The sequence below is a fragment of the Electrophorus electricus genome, chromosome 2, assembly GCF_041902795.1.
Source record: "Electrophorus electricus isolate QZ-2024a chromosome 2, ASM4190279v1, whole genome shotgun sequence".
NCBI classification, from domain to species: domain Eukaryota; kingdom Metazoa; phylum Chordata; class Actinopteri; order Gymnotiformes; family Gymnotidae; genus Electrophorus; species Electrophorus electricus.
Window position 1 is genome coordinate 4,726,584 of NC_137498.1, and position 15,915 is coordinate 4,742,498.

The following is a 15,915-nucleotide window of genomic DNA, read 5'->3' on the forward strand; positions in this document are numbered from 1 at the left end:
ACGTGATACACTGCTTACAAAAAGCACGTGCCCAACTACTGTGCTATCAAGAGGGATGTTTCTGCGAGGTATGGAACAGAGGACCTTTCTCGTGTCAGGCGAACATGCTGAGCACTACACTACAGAAACCACTTTAAAATGCTTCTTTGCCTCTCCAGCTTTTGCTCATTTTTGGGGCTTGAAAATCATAGCTTTAAATCTAGCTAAGCAGTATGACTTCTCAAGCATTAGGATGAAAATTCAGACAACCCCACCAAAGTTCTCTTGTTTCCTACCCTTCGAGAAACAGACTGTTGCTAACTAGGCATAATATGAAGAGTTTTACTTTATCTCTGTAGTTCTCTCATTGGCATTTAGAGCATAACCTATTGCACAAATTGTGTATGCTTGATATTGTCTTGCAAGGATTTGTTCTTTGCCATAGACTTGATGAAAGTAACTTTTAAATTTCAGCTAATTAGCATAACCTCTGTTAGGAAACAAAATGAGAACACACTCACTAAAGTTTATGCTTGAAAGACTTGAATTAGAATAGCCATTATGCTAAGAGTTTTAATTAATCAGCTTGGCTATTAATTAAGGAGCCTGACTTTTCTCAGTGAAGAACGGTTCTCCATTCAATTAAAAGGACAGCAGTTACACATCTACCAAGAGTTGTGTTTCTGCCTGGTATCGAGCCAGGGACCTTTCGCGTGTGAGGCAAACGTGATAACCACTACACTACAGAAACCCTACAGCAGTGGCCGTTCAGGATCAGCCCAGCATTTCCTCCTTTTTGGTGCCTGCAAGGCATAGTTTAAAAACTGGCTTGAATTGTCTTCTCCCCGTTAGGACGCAAAATTCAATCCCACCAAGCAATGTTTTCTTGTTTCATTGCCTTTGAGAGACAGAATGTTACTCCCTAGGAATAATATGAAGAGCTTTACCGGATCACTGTAGGCTTATTCATCGGCATGGAAAGCAGTCCCTAGTGCACAAATTCTGCATCATTAACATTGCTTTGCATAGATTTTAATTGTCAGGAGACTATAAGGATGTTACTTTTAAGAATTAGCTAAGTAGCATAACTTATCTCTGTTAGGAGATCAAATACAGATGCACTAGTGGAGTTTCTGTTTTGTTTAATTTTGTTTGAAATACATGGATTAGCACACCCATCATGCTACAATGAGTTTTACATCATCCCTGTGACAATTGAAATCAGCCTTAAACACAGCTCCTAAAGCACAGTCCTTGCATCACCGGAGGACAAGCCTGCTGCAAATATTGACTTTCTCGGTTTGCAAATGGAGACAGTGATGGGATATTTTTTTCCAACAGAGAAGCTACTCTTTATGTCCATACTAAGATACTAGTAATCTTCTGATCTTGAAATTTCCATTTTGCACAATGTAGAACCAAGTTGCAGACGAAGAGGTTAGGGATTTCACATGCGTTATAGTGCCGGAGTTTGGAGTACAGGACTTGGAGAACTCAATTGAAGTAACTAGGGAGTTCAGAAAATCATTTCCCTCTGCTGCAAGAAGGCCATTCGATTCCCTGGTGTCTACTTCAAATAGAAGACACAGAAACAAAAGAACCAGCTAATGTTTCTGCTCAGCTTCAATTCAAGGTCCTTTCACACATAATGCAAACGTGATGACCAATTCACTACAGACACCATGCAAAAATGCCTTGATGCAGTATGGTATCGCTGCAATTTCAGATCAATTTTTTCGCCAGCTCATCCCCAAAACTGAAAATGTGTGCAAATTATTTAGGAGAAAGAATGAACATCATTTATGCCAAAACCTTTCATATTTGGAAGTTCACAAATAGCTGCCATTTTATGCAAATTTCGTGGGTATGTTGGATGGCCTAAAATGCGTTTCATGAGCAGACGTACCTAAAATTCAAATGGTTCACAATTGTAATTTTCAGAAATATCTGATTCAAACTGTCAGAAAAAAAATGCTGTTTAGCTGAAAGGGAACCCTCTAGTCCGACCTACACATCAGTCCAAACTGGTGGTCCTGGAAAATTGTAGGTTCTGTTCTTGCTTTCTAAACCTATGTAGCAGGGCCGTGTGAGCTCTTCACTGCTTAAGGCCATAAAAACCGAAGATCTCTTTCATTGCAGTCCCAATAGTTGTCCTCAGAACCTCACTCCTCTCAATTCTACCTTGAAGTCATGAACAGTATTGCCTTCTTTTACCATTTTGAGTGCAGTTAAAAAGCAGCTCAGCTGCAGTTCCATGATGCTGAGTTTAAGTTGATTTCCCTGTGCAGTTCTTTAGCCTCGCCTGCCCATGCTTCCCTTTGTTCCAACCATTTTATACAGTAAACACCAAAAATGGATGAAAGAGAAATGCTTCTGCACAGTATGGAAGCTGGGACATGTGACCTGGAAAGCAAATGCAATGACCACTACTCTAGACAAATCAAGAGAGTTCAAGATCTATATCAATCAATAATGATCCCCCAAAAAGGTCTTTTAGTCAACAGGATTTATGACAAAATGATGTTGCGATTAGACAAGGAGCTTGGTGCCTCAGTCTGAGGACCTAAAGGGCAAACCGCACAAAGAGTCTCCCACTTGATACACTGCTTACAAAAAGCACGTGCCCAACTACTGTGCTATCAAGAGGGATGTTTCTGCCAGGTATGGAACAGAGGACCTTTCTCGTGTCAGGCGAACATGCTGAGCACTACACTACAGAAACCACTTTAAAATGCTTCTTTGCCTCTCCAGCTTTTGCTCATTTTTGGGGCTTGAAAATCATAGCTTTAAATCTAGCTAAGCAGTATGACTTCTCAAGCATTAGGATGAAAATTCAGACAACCCCACCAAAGTTCTCTTGTTTCCTACCCTTCGAGAAACAGACTGTTGCTAACTAGGCATAATATGAAGAGTTTTACTTTATCTCTGTAGTTCTCTCATTGGCATTTAGAGCATAACCTATTGCACAAATTGTGTATGCTTGATATTGCCTTGCAAGGATTTATTCTTTGCCATAGACTTGATGAAAGTAACTTTTAAATTTCAGCTAATTAGCATAACCTCTGTTAGGAAACAAAATGAGAACACACTCACTAAAGTTTATGCTTGAAAGACTTGAATTAGAATACCCATTATGCTAAGAGTTTTAATTAATCAGCTTGGCTATTAATTAAGGAGCCTGACTTTTCTCTGTGAAGAACGACTCTCCATTCAATTAAAAGGACAGCAGTTACACATCTACCAAGAGTTGTGTTTCTGCCTGGTATCGAGCCAGGGACCTTTCGCGTGTGAGGCAAACGTGATAACCACTACACTACAGAAACCCTACAGCAGTGGCCGTTCAGGATCAGCCCAGCATTTCCTCCTTTTTGGTGCCTGCAAGGCATAGTTTAAAAACTGGCTTGAATTGTCTTCTCCCCGTTAGGACGCAAAATTCAATCCCACCAAGCAATGTTTTCTTGTTTCATTGCCTTTGAGAGACAGAATGTTACTCACTAGGAATAATATGAAGAGCTTTACCGGATCACTGTAGGCTTATTCATCGGCATGGAAAGCAGTCCCTAGTGCACAAATTCTGCATCATTAACATTGCTTTGCATAGATTTTAATTGTCAGGAGACTATAAGGATGTTACTTTTAAGAATTAGCTAAGTAGCATAACTTATCTCTGTTAGGAGATCAAATACAGATGCACTCGTGGAGTTTCTGTTTTGTTTAATTTTGTTTGAAATACATGGATTAGCACACCCATCATGCTACAATGAGTTTTACATCATCCCTGTGACAATTGAAATCAGCCTTAAACACAGCTCCTAAAGCACAGTCCTTGCATCACCGGAGGACAAGCCTGCTGCAAATATTGACTTTCTCGGTTTGCAAATGGAGACAGTGATGGGATATTTTTTTCCAACAGAGAAGCTACTCTTTATGTCCATACTAAGATACTAGTAATCTTCTGATCTTGAAATTTCCATTTTGCACAATGTAGAACCAAGTTGCAGATGAAGAGGTTAGGGATTTCACATGCGTTATAGTGCCGGAGTTTGGAGTACAGGACTTGGAGAACTCAATTGAAGTAACTAGGGAGTTCAGAAAATCATTTCCCTCTGCTGCAAGAAGGCCATTCGATTCCCTGGTGTCTACTTCAAATAGAAGACACAGAAACAAAAGAACCAGCTAATGTTTCTGCTCAGCTTCAATTCAAGGTCCTTTCACACATAATGCAAACGTGATGACCAATTCACTACAGACACCATGCAAAAATGCCTTGATGCAGTATGGTATCACTGCAATTTCAGATCAATTTTTTCGCCAGCTCATCCCCAAAACTGAAAATGTGTGCAAATTATTTAGGAGAAAGAATGAACATCATTTATGCCAAAACCTTTCATATTTGGAAGTTCACAAATAGCTGCCATTTTATGCAAATTTCGTGGGTATGTTGGATGGCCTAAAATGCGTTTCATGAGCAGACTTACCTAAAATTCAAATGGTTCACAATTGTAATTTTCAGAAATATCTGATTCAAACTGTCAGAAAAAAAATGCTGTTTAGCTGAAAGGGAACCCTCTAGTCCGACCTACACATCAGTCCAAACTGGTGGTCCTGGAAAATTGTAGGTTCTGTTCTTGCTTTCTAAACCTATGTAGCAGGGCCGTGTGAGCTCTTCACTGCTTAAGGCCATAAAAACCGAAGATCTCTTTCATTGCAGTCCCAATAGTTGTCCTCAGAACCTCACTCCTCTCAATTCTACCTTGAAGTCATGAACAGTATTGCCTTCTTTTACCATTTTGAGTGCAGTTAAAAAGCAGCTCAGCTGCAGTTCCATGATGCTGAGTTTAAGTTGATTTCCCTGTGCAGTTCTTTAGCCTCGCCTGCCCATGCTTCCCTTTGTTCCAACCATTTTATACAGTAAACACCAAAAATGGATGAAAGAGAAATGCTTCTGCACAGTATGGAAGCTGGGACATGTGACCTGGAAAGCAAATGCAATGACCACTACTCTAGACAAATCAAGAGAGTTCAAGATCTATATCAATCAATAATGATCCCCCTAAAAGGTCTTTTAGTCAACAGGATTTATGACAAAATGATGTTGCGATTAGACAAGGAGCTTGGTGCCTCAGTCTGAGGACCTAAAGGGCAAACCGCACAAAGAGTCTCCCACTTGATACACTGCTTACAAAAAGCACGTGCCCAACTACTGTGCTATCAAGAGGGATGTTTCTGCCAGGTATGGAACAGAGGACCTTTCTCGTGTCAGGCGAACATGCTGAGCACTACACTACAGAAACCACTTTAAAATGCTTCTTTGCCTCTCCAGCTTTTGCTCATTTTTGGGGCTTGAAAATCATAGCTTTAAATCTAGCTAAGCAGTATGACTTCTCAAGCATTAGGATGAAAATTCAGACAACCCCACCAAAGTTCTCTTGTTTCCTACCCTTCGAGAAACAGACTGTTGCTAACTAGGCATAATATGAAGAGTTTTACTTTATCTCTGTAGTTCTCTCATTGGCATTTAGAGCATAACCTATTGCACAAATTGTGTATGCTTGATATTGCCTTGCAAGGATTTGTTCTTTGCCATAGACTTGATGAAAGTAACTTTTAAATTTCAGCTAATTAGCATAACCTCTGTTAGGAAACAAAATGAGAACACACTCACTAAAGTTTATGCTTGAAAGACTTGAATTAGAATAGCCATTATGCTAAGAGTTTTAATTAATCAGCTTGGCTATTAATTAAGGAGCCTGACTTTTCTCTGTGAAGAACGACTCTCCATTCAATTAAAAGGACAGCAGTTACAAATCTACCAAGAGTTGTGTTTCTGCCTGGTATCGAGCCAGGGACCTTTTGCGTGTGAGGCGAACGTGATAACCACTACACTACAGAAACCCTACTGCACTAGCCGTTCAGGATCAGCCCAGCATTTCCTCCTTTTTGGTGCCTGCAAGGCATAGTTTAAAAACTGGCTTGAATTGTCTTCTCCCCGTTAGGAGGCAAAATTCAATCCCACCAAGCAATGTTTTCTTGTTTCATTGCCTTTGAGAGACAGAATGTTACTCCCTAGGAATAATATGAAGAGCTTTACCGGATCACTGTAGGCTTATTCATCGGCATGGAAAGCAATCCCTAGTGCACAAATTCTGCATCATTAACATTGCTTTGCATAGATTTTAATTGTCAGGAGACTATAAGGATGTTACTTTTAAGAATTAGCTAAGTAGCATAACTTATCTCTGTTAGGAGATCAAATACAGATGCACTCGTGGAGTTTCTGTTTTGTTTAATTTTGTTTGAAATACATGGATTAGCACACCCATCATGCTACAATGAGTTTTACATCATCCCTGTGACAATTGAAATCAGCCTTAAACACAGCTCCTAAAGCACAGTCCTTGCATCACCGGAGGACAAGCCTGCTGCATATATTGACTTTCTCGGTTTGCAAATGGAGACAGTGATGGGATATTTTTTTCCAACAGAGAAGCTACTCTTTATGTCCATACTAAGATGCTAGTAATCTTCTGATCTTGAAATTTCCATTTTGCACAATGTAGAACCAAGTTGCAGACGAAGAGGTTAGGGATTTCACATGCGTTATAGTGCCGGAGTTTGGAGTACAGGACTTGGAGAACTCAATTGAAGTAACTATGGAGTTCAGAAAATCATTTCCCTCTGCTGCAAGAAGGCCATTCGATTCCCTGGTGTCTACGTCAAATAGAAGACACAGAAACCAAAGAACCAGCTAATGTTTCTGCTCAGCTTCAATTCAAGGTCCTTTCACACATAATGCAAACGTGATGACCAATTCACTACAGACACCATGCAAAAATGCCTTGATGCAGTATGGTATCACTGCAATTTCAGATCAATTTTTTCACCAGCTCATCCCCAAAACTGAAAATGTGTGCAAATTATTTAGGAGAAAGAATGAACATCATTTATGCCAAAACCTTTCATATTTGGAAGTTCACAAATAGCTGCCATTTTATGCAAATTTCGTGGGTATGTTGGATGGCCTAAAATGCGTTTCATGAGCAGACGTACCTAAAATTCAAATGGTTCACAATTGTAATTTTCAGAAATATCTGATTCAAACTGTCAGAAAAAAAATGCTGTTTAGCTGAAAGGGAACCCTCTAGTCCGACCTACACATCAGTCCAAACTGGTGGTCCTGGAAAATTGTAGGTTCTGTTCTTGCTTTCTAAACCTATGTAGCAGGGCCGTGTGAGCTCTTCACTGCTTAAGGCCATAAAAACCGAAGATCTCTTTCATTGCAGTCCCAATAGTTGTCCTCAGAACCTCACTCCTCTCAATTCTACCTTGAAGTCATGAACAGTATTGCCTTCTTTTACCATTTTGAGTGCAGTTAAAAAGCAGCTCAGCTGCAGTTCCATGATGCTGAGTTTAAGTTGATTTCCCTGTGCAGTTCTTTAGCCTCGCCTGCCCATGCTTCCCTTTGTTCCAACCATTTTATACAGTAAACACCAAAAATGGATGAAAGAGAAATGCTTCTGCACAGTATGGAAGCTGGGACATGTGACCTGGAAAGCAAATGCAATGACCACTACTCTAGACAAATCAAGAGAGTTCAAGATCTATATCAATCAATAATGATCCCCCAAAAAGGTCTTTTAGTCAACAGGATTTATGACAAAATGATGTTGCGATTAGACAAGGAGCTTGGTGCCTCAGTCTGAGGACCTAAAGGGCAAACCGCACAAAGAGTCTCCCACTTGATACACTGCTTACAAAAAGCACGTGCCCAACTACTGTGCTATCAAGAGGGATGTTTCTGCCAGGTATGGAACAGAGGACCTTTCTCGTGTCAGGCGAACATGCTGAGCACTACACTACAGAAACCACTTTAAAATGCTTCTTTGCCTCTCCAGCTTTTGCTCATTTTTGGGGCTTGAAAATCATAGCTTTAAATCTAGCTAAGCAGTATGACTTCTCAAGCATTAGGATGAAAATTCAGACAACCCCACCAAAGTTCTCTTGTTTCCTACCCTTCGAGAAACAGACTGTTGCTAACTAGGCATAATATGAAGAGTTTTACTTTATCTCTGTAGTTCTCTCATTGGCATTTAGAGCATAACCTATTGCACAAATTGTGTATGCTTGATATTGCCTTGCAAGGATTTATTCTTTGCCATAGACTTGATGAAAGTAACTTTTAAATTTCAGCTAATTAGCATAACCTCTGTTAGGAAACAAAATGAGAACACACTCACTAAAGTTTATGCTTGAAAGACTTGAATTAGAATACCCATTATGCTAAGAGTTTTAATTAATCAGCTTGGCTATTAATTAAGGAGCCTGACTTTTCTCTGTGAAGAACGACTCTCCATTCAATTAAAAGGACAGCAGTTACACATCTACCAAGAGTTATGTTTCTGCCTGGTATCGAGCCAGGGACCTTTCGCGTGTGAGGCAAACGTGATAACCACTACACTACAGAAACCCTACAGCAGTGGCCGTTCAGGATCAGCCCAGCATTTCCTCCTTTTTGGTGCCTGCAAGGCATAGTTTAAAAACTGGCTTGAATTGTCTTCTCCCCGTTAGGACGCAAAATTCAATCCCACCAAGCAATGTTTTCTTGTTTCATTGCCTTTGAGAGACAGAATGTTACTCCCTAGGAATAATATGAAGAGCTTTACCGGATCACTGTAGGCTTATTCATCGGCATGGAAAGCAGTCCCTAGTGCACAAATTCTGCATCATTAACATTGCTTTGCATAGATTTTAATTGTCAGGAGACTATAAGGATGTTACTTTTAAGAATTAGCTAAGTAGCATAACTTATCTCTGTTAGGAGATCAAATACAGATGCACTCGTGGAGTTTCTGTTTTGTTTAATTTTGTTTGAAATACATGGATTAGCACACCCATCATGCTAAAATGAGTTTTACATCATCCCTGTGACAATTGAAATCAGCCTTATACACAGCTCCTAAAGCACAGTCCTTGCATCACCGGAGGACAAGCCTGCTGCAAATATTGACTTTCTCGGTTTGCAAATGGAGACAGTGATGGGATATTTTTTTCCAACAGAGAAGCTACTCTTTATGTCCATACTAAGATACTAGTAATCTTCTGATCTTGAAATTTCCATTTTGCACAATGTAGAACCAAGTTGCAGACGAAGAGGTTAGGGATTTCACATGCGTTATAGTGCCGGAGTTTGGAGTACAGGACTTGGAGAACTCAATTGAAGTAACTAGGGAGTTCAGAAAATCATTTCCCTCTGCTGCAAGAAGGCCATTCGATTCCCTGGTGTCTACTTCAAATAGAAGACACAGAAACAAAAGAACCAGCTAATGTTTCTGCTCAGCTTCAATTCAAGGTCCTTTCACACATAATGCAAACGTGATGACCAATTCACTACAGACACCATGCAAAAATGCCTTGATGCAGTATGGTATCACTGCAATTTCAGATCAATTTTTTCGCCAGCTCATCCCCAAAACTGAAAATGTGTGCAAATTATTTAGGAGAAAGAATGAACATCATTTATGCCAAAACCTTTCATATTTGGAAGTTCACAAATAGCTGCCATTTTATGCAAATTTCGTGGGTATGTTGGATGGCCTAAAATGCGTTTCATGAGCAGACGTACCTAAAATTCAAATGGTTCACAATTGTAATTTTCAGAAATATCTGATTCAAACTGTCAGAAAAAAAATGCTGTTTAGCTGAAAGGGAACCCTCTAGTCCGACCTACACATCAGTCCAAACTGGTGGTCCTGGAAAATTGTAGGTTCTGTTCTTGCTTTCTAAACCTATGTAGCAGGGCCGTGTGAGCTCTTCACTGCTTAAGGCCATAAAAACCGAAGATCTCTTTCATTGCAGTCCCAATAGTTGTCCTCAGAACCTCACTCCTCTCAATTCTACCTTGAAGTCATGAACAGTATTGCCTTCTTTTACCATTTTGAGTGCAGTTAAAAAGCAGCTCAGCTGCAGTTCCATGATGCTGAGTTTAAGTTGATTTCCCTGTGCAGTTCTTTAGCCTCGCCTGCCCATGCTTCCCTTTGTTCCAACCATTTTATACAGTAAACACCAAAAATGGATGAAAGAGAAATGCTTCTGCACAGTATGGAAGCTGGGACATGTGACCTGGAAAGCAAATGCAATGACCACTACTCTAGACAAATCAAGAGAGTTCAAGATCTATATCAATCAATAATGATCCCCCTAAAAGGTCTTTTAGTCAACAGGATTTATGACAAAATGATGTTGCGATTAGACAAGGAGCTTGGTGCCTCAGTCTGAGGACCTAAAGGGCAAACCGCACAAAGAGTCTCCCACTTGATACACTGCTTACAAAAAGCACGTGCCCAACTACTGTGCTATCAAGAGGGATGTTTCTGCCAGGTATGGAACAGAGGACCTTTCTCGTGTCAGGCGAACATGCTGAGCACTACACTACAGAAACCACTTTAAAATGCTTCTTTGCCTCTCCAGCTTTTGCTCATTTTTGGGGCTTGAAAATCATAGCTTTAAATCTAGCTAAGCAGTATGACTTCTCAAGCATTAGGATGAAAATTCAGACAACCCCACCAAAGTTCTCTTGTTTCCTACCCTTCGAGAAACAGACTGTTGCTAACTAGGCATAATATGAAGAGTTTTACTTTATCTCTGTAGTTCTCTCATTGGCATTTAGAGCATAACCTATTGCACAAATTGTGTATGCTTGATATTGCCTTGCAAGGATTTGTTCTTTGCCATAGACTTGATGAAAGTAACTTTTAAATTTCAGCTAATTAGCATAACCTCTGTTAGGAAACAAAATGAGAACACACTCACTAAAGTTTATGCTTGAAAGACTTGAATTAGAATACCCATTATGCTAAGAGTTTTAATTAATCAGCTTGGCTATTAATTAAGGAGCCTGACTTTTCTCTGTGAAGAACGACTCTCCATTCAATTAAAAGGACAGCAGTTACAAATCTACCAAGAGTTGTGTTTCTGCCTGGTATCGAGCCAGGGACCTTTTGCGTGTGAGGCGAACGTGATAACCACTACACTACAGAAACCCTACTGCACTAGCCGTTCAGGATCAGCCCAGCATTTCCTCCTTTTTGGTGCCTGCAAGGCATAGTTTAAAAACTGGCTTGAATTGTCTTCTCCCCGTTAGGAGGCAAAATTCAATCCCACCAAGCAATGTTTTCTTGTTTCATTGCCTTTGAGAGACAGAATGTTACTCCCTAGGAATAATATGAAGAGCTTTACCGGATCACTGTAGGCTTATTCATCGGCATGGAAAGCAAACCCTAGTGCACAAATTCTGCATCATTAACATTGCTTTGCATAGATTTTAATTGTCAGGAGACTATAAGGATGTTACTTTTAAGAATTAGCTAAGTAGCATAACTTATCTCTGTTAGGAGATCAAATACAGATGCACTCGTGGAGTTTCTGTTTTGTTTAATTTTGTTTGAAATACATGGATTAGCACACCCATCATGCTACAATGAGTTTTACATCATCCCTGTGACAATTGAAATCAGCCTTAAACACAGCTCCTAAAGCACAGTCCTTGCATCACCGGAGGACAAGCCTGCTGCATATATTGACTTTCTCGGTTTGCAAATGGAGACAGTGATGGGATATTTTTTTCCAACAGAGAAGCTACTCTTTATGTCCATACTAAGATGCTAGTAATCTTCTGATCTTGAAATTTCCATTTTGCACAATGTAGAACCAAGTTGCAGACGAAGAGGTTAGGGATTTCACATGCGTTATAGTGCCGGAGTTTGGAGTACAGGACTTGGAGAACTCAATTGAAGTAACTATGGAGTTCAGAAAATCATTTCCCTCTGCTGCAAGAAGGCCATTCGATTCCCTGGTGTCTACGTCAAATAGAAGACACAGAAACCAAAGAACCAGCTAATGTTTCTGCTCAGCTTCAATTCAAGGTCCTTTCACACATAATGCAAACGTGATGACCAATTCACTACAGACACCATGCAAAAATGCCTTGATGCAGTATGGTATCACTGCAATTTCAGATCAATTTTTTCACCAGCTCATCCCCAAAACTGAAAATGTGTGCAAATTATTTAGGAGAAAGAATGAACATCATTTATGCCAAAACCTTTCATATTTGGAAGTTCACAAATAGCTGCCATTTTATGCAAATTTCGTGGGTATGTTGGATGGCCTAAAATGCGTTTCATGAGCAGACGTACCTAAAATTCAAATGGTTCACAATTGTAATTTTCAGAAATATCTGATTCAAACTGTCAGAAAAAAAATGCTGTTTAGCTGAAAGGGAACCCTCTAGTCCGACCTACACATCAGTCCAAACTGGTGGTCCTGGAAAATTGTAGGTTCTGTTCTTGCTTTCTAAACCTATGTAGCAGGGCCGTGTGAGCTCTTCACTGCTTAAGGCCATAAAAACCGAAGATCTCTTTCATTGCAGTCCCAATAGTTGTCCTCAGAACCTCACTCCTCTCAATTCTACCTTGAAGTCATGAACAGTATTGCCTTCTTTTACCATTTTGAGTGCAGTTAAAAAGCAGCTCAGCTGCAGTTCCATGATGCTGAGTTTAAGTTGATTTCCCTGTGCAGTTCTTTAGCCTCGCCTGCCCATGCTTCCCTTTGTTCCAACCATTTTATACAGTAAACACCAAAAATGGATGAAAGAGAAATGCTTCTGCACAGTATGGACGCTGGGACATGTGACCTGGAAAGCAAATGCAATGACCACTACTCTAGACAAATCAAGAGAGTTCAAGATCTATATCAATCAATAATGATCCCCCAAAAAGGTCTTTTAGTCAACAGGATTTATGACAAAATGATGTTGCGATTAGACAAGGAGCTTGGTGCCTCAGTCTGAGGACCTAAAGGGCAAACCGCACAAAGAGTCTCCCACTTGATACACTGCTTACAAAAAGCACGTGCCCAACTACTGTGCTATCAAGAGGGATGTTTCTGCCAGGTATGGAACAGAGGACCTTTCTCGTGTCAGGCGAACATGCTGAGCACTACACTACAGAAACCACTTTAAAATGCTTCTTTGCCTCTCCAGCTTTTGCTCATTTTTGGGGCTTGAAAATCATAGCTTTAAATCTGGCTAAGCAGTATGACTTCTCAAGCATTAGGATGAAAATTCAGACAACCCCACCAAAGTTCTCTTGTTTCCTAAACTTCAAGAAACAGACTGTTGCTAACTAGGCATAATATGAAGAGTTTTACTTTATCTCTGTAGTTCTCTCATTGGCATTTAGAGCATAACCTATTGCACAAATTGTGTATGCTTGATATTGCCTTGCAAGGATTTGTTCTTTGCCATAGACTTGATGAAAGTAACTTTTAAATTTCAGCTAATTAGCATAACCTCTGTTAGGAAACAAAATGAGAACACACTCACTAAAGTTTATGCTTGAAAGACTTGAATTAGAATACCCATTATGCTAAGAGTTTTAATTAATCAGCTTGGCTATTAATTAAGGAGCCTGACTTTTCTCTGTGAAGAACGACTCTCCATTCAATTAAAAGGACAGCAGTTACAAATCTACCAAGAGTTGTGTTTCTGCCTGGTATCGAGCCAGGGACCTTTCGCGTGTGAGGCTAACGTGATAACCACTACACTACAGAGACCCTACTGCACTAGCCGTTCCGGATCAGCCCAGCATTTCCTCCTTTTTGGTGCCTGCAAGGCATAGTTTAAAAACTGGCTTGAATTGTCTTCTCCCCGTTAGGAGGCAAAATTCAATCCCACCAAGCAATGTTTTCTTGTTTCATTGCCTTTGAGAGACAGAATGTTACTCCCTAGGAATAATATGAAGAGCTTTACCGGATCACTGTAGGCTTATTCATCGGCATGGAAAGCAATCCCTAGTGCACAAATTCTGCATCATTAACATTGCTTTGCATAGATTTTAATTGTCAGGAGACTATAAGGATGTTACTTTTAAGAATTAGCTAAGTAGCATAACTTATCTCTGTTAGGAGATCAAATACAGATGCACTCGTGGAGTTTCTGTTTTGTTTAATTTTGTTTGAAATACATGGATTAGCACACCCATCATGCTACAATGAGTTTTACATCATCCCTGTGACAATTGAAATCAGCCTTAAACACAGCTCCTAAAGCACAGTCCTTGCATCACCGGAGGACAAGCCTGCTGCATATATTGACTTTCTCGGTTTGCAAATGGAGACAGTGATGGGATATTTTTTTCCAACAGAGAAGCTACTCTTTATGTCCATACTAAGATGCTAGTAATCTTCTGATCTTGAAATTTCCATTTTGCACAATGTAGAACCAAGTTGCAGACGAAGAGGTTAGGGATTTCACATGCGTTATAGTGCCGGAGTTTGGAGTACAGGACTTGGAGAACTCAATTGAAGTAACTATGGAGTTCAGAAAATCATTTCCCTCTGCTGCAAGAAGGCCATTCGATTCCCTGGTGTCTACGTCAAATAGAAGACACAGAAACCAAAGAACCAGCTAATGTTTCTGCTCAGCTTCAATTCAAGGTCCTTTCACACATAATGCAAACGTGATGACCAATTCACTACAGACACCATGCAAAAATGCCTTGATGCAGTATGGTATCACTGCAATTTCAGATCAATTTTTTCACCAGCTCATCCCCAAAACTGAAAATGTGTGCAAATTATTTAGGAGAAAGAATGAACATCATTTATGCCAAAACCTTTCATATTTGGAAGTTCACAAATAGCTGCCATTTTATGCAAATTTCGTGGGTATGTTGGATGGCCTAAAATGCGTTTCATGAGCAGACGTACCTAAAATTCAAATGGTTCACAATTGTAATTTTCAGAAATATCTGATTCAAACTGTCAGAAAAAAAATGCTGTTTAGATGAAAGGGAACCCTCTAGTCCGACCTACACATCAGTCCAAACTGGTGGTCCTGGAAAATTGTAGGTTCTGTTCTTGCTTTCTAAACCTATGTAGCAGGGCCGTGTGAGCTCTTCACTGCTTAAGGCCATAAAAACCGAAGATCTCTTTCATTGCAGTCCCAATAGTTGTCCTCAGAACCTCACTCCTCTCAATTCTACCTTGAAGTCATGAACAGTATTGCCTTCTTTTACCATTTTGAGTGCAGTTAAAAAGCAGCTCAGCTGCAGTTCCATGATGCTGAGTTTAAGTTGATTTCCCTGTGCAGTTCTTTAGCCTCGCCTGCCCATGCTTCCCTTTGTTCCAACCATTTTATACAGTAAACACCAAAAATGGATGAAAGAGAAATGCTTCTGCACAGTATGGAAGCTGGGACATGTGACCTGGAAAGCAAATGCATTGACCACTACTCTAGAAAAATCAAGAGTGTTCAACATCTATATCAATCAATAATTATACCCCCAAAAGGTCTGGTTGTTAACAGGATTTATGACAAAATGATGCTGCAATTAGACAAGGAGCTTGGCGTCTCAGTCTCAGGACCTAAAGGGCAAACTGCAAAAAGAGAACCACTTCATACACTGTTTACAAACAACAATTGCCCCACTAGTGTGCTATCAAGAGGGATGTTTCTGCCCAGTTTCCAACTGAGGACCTTTCGCGTGTTAGGCGAATGTGATGACCACTACACTACAGAAACCACTGTTAAAAGATTCTTTGGGCTCACTCTCCAGCTTTTGCTCATTTTTGGCACTTGAAAATCATAGCTTTAAATCTGGCTAAGGAGTCTGACTTCTCAATCATTAGGATGGAAATTCTCACAACCCCACCAAAGTTCTCTTGTTTCTTACCATTTGAGGAACAGACTGTTGCTAACTAGGCATATTATGAAGAGTTTTACTTTATCTCTGTAGTTCCCTCATTGGCATATAGAGCATAACCTATTGCGCAAATTCTGTATGCTTGACATTGCCTTTCAAGGATTTTTTCTTTACCATAGAATTGATGAAATTAACTTTTGAAATTCAGCTAATTAGCATAACCTCTGTTGGGAAA

At 40.0% G+C, this 15,915-nt stretch overlaps 6 non-coding genes across 6 annotated transcripts; all 6 read right to left on the reverse strand.

Moving 5' to 3' along the window:
* Nucleotides 1-657: 657 nt before the first annotated feature.
* trnav-cac (transfer RNA valine (anticodon CAC)) lies at nucleotides 658-730 on the reverse strand. Its single transcript has one exon. It is a non-coding gene; the product is annotated as a tRNA-Val (tRNA).
* Nucleotides 731-3,229: 2,499 nt separating this feature from the next.
* On the reverse strand, nucleotides 3,230-3,302 carry trnav-cac (transfer RNA valine (anticodon CAC)). Its single transcript has one exon. It is a non-coding gene; the product is annotated as a tRNA-Val (tRNA).
* A 2,499-nt stretch (nucleotides 3,303-5,801) lies between these two features.
* On the reverse strand, nucleotides 5,802-5,874 carry trnav-cac (transfer RNA valine (anticodon CAC)). Its single transcript has one exon. It is a non-coding gene; the product is annotated as a tRNA-Val (tRNA).
* Nucleotides 5,875-8,373: 2,499 nt separating this feature from the next.
* trnav-cac (transfer RNA valine (anticodon CAC)) lies at nucleotides 8,374-8,446 on the reverse strand. Its single transcript has one exon. It is a non-coding gene; the product is annotated as a tRNA-Val (tRNA).
* A 2,499-nt stretch (nucleotides 8,447-10,945) lies between these two features.
* Nucleotides 10,946-11,018, reverse strand: trnav-cac (transfer RNA valine (anticodon CAC)). The gene has a single exon. It is a non-coding gene; the product is annotated as a tRNA-Val (tRNA).
* Nucleotides 11,019-15,486: 4,468 nt separating this feature from the next.
* Nucleotides 15,487-15,559, reverse strand: trnav-aac (transfer RNA valine (anticodon AAC)). Its single transcript has one exon. It is a non-coding gene; the product is annotated as a tRNA-Val (tRNA).
* Between the last annotated feature and the right edge of the window lie 356 nt (nucleotides 15,560-15,915).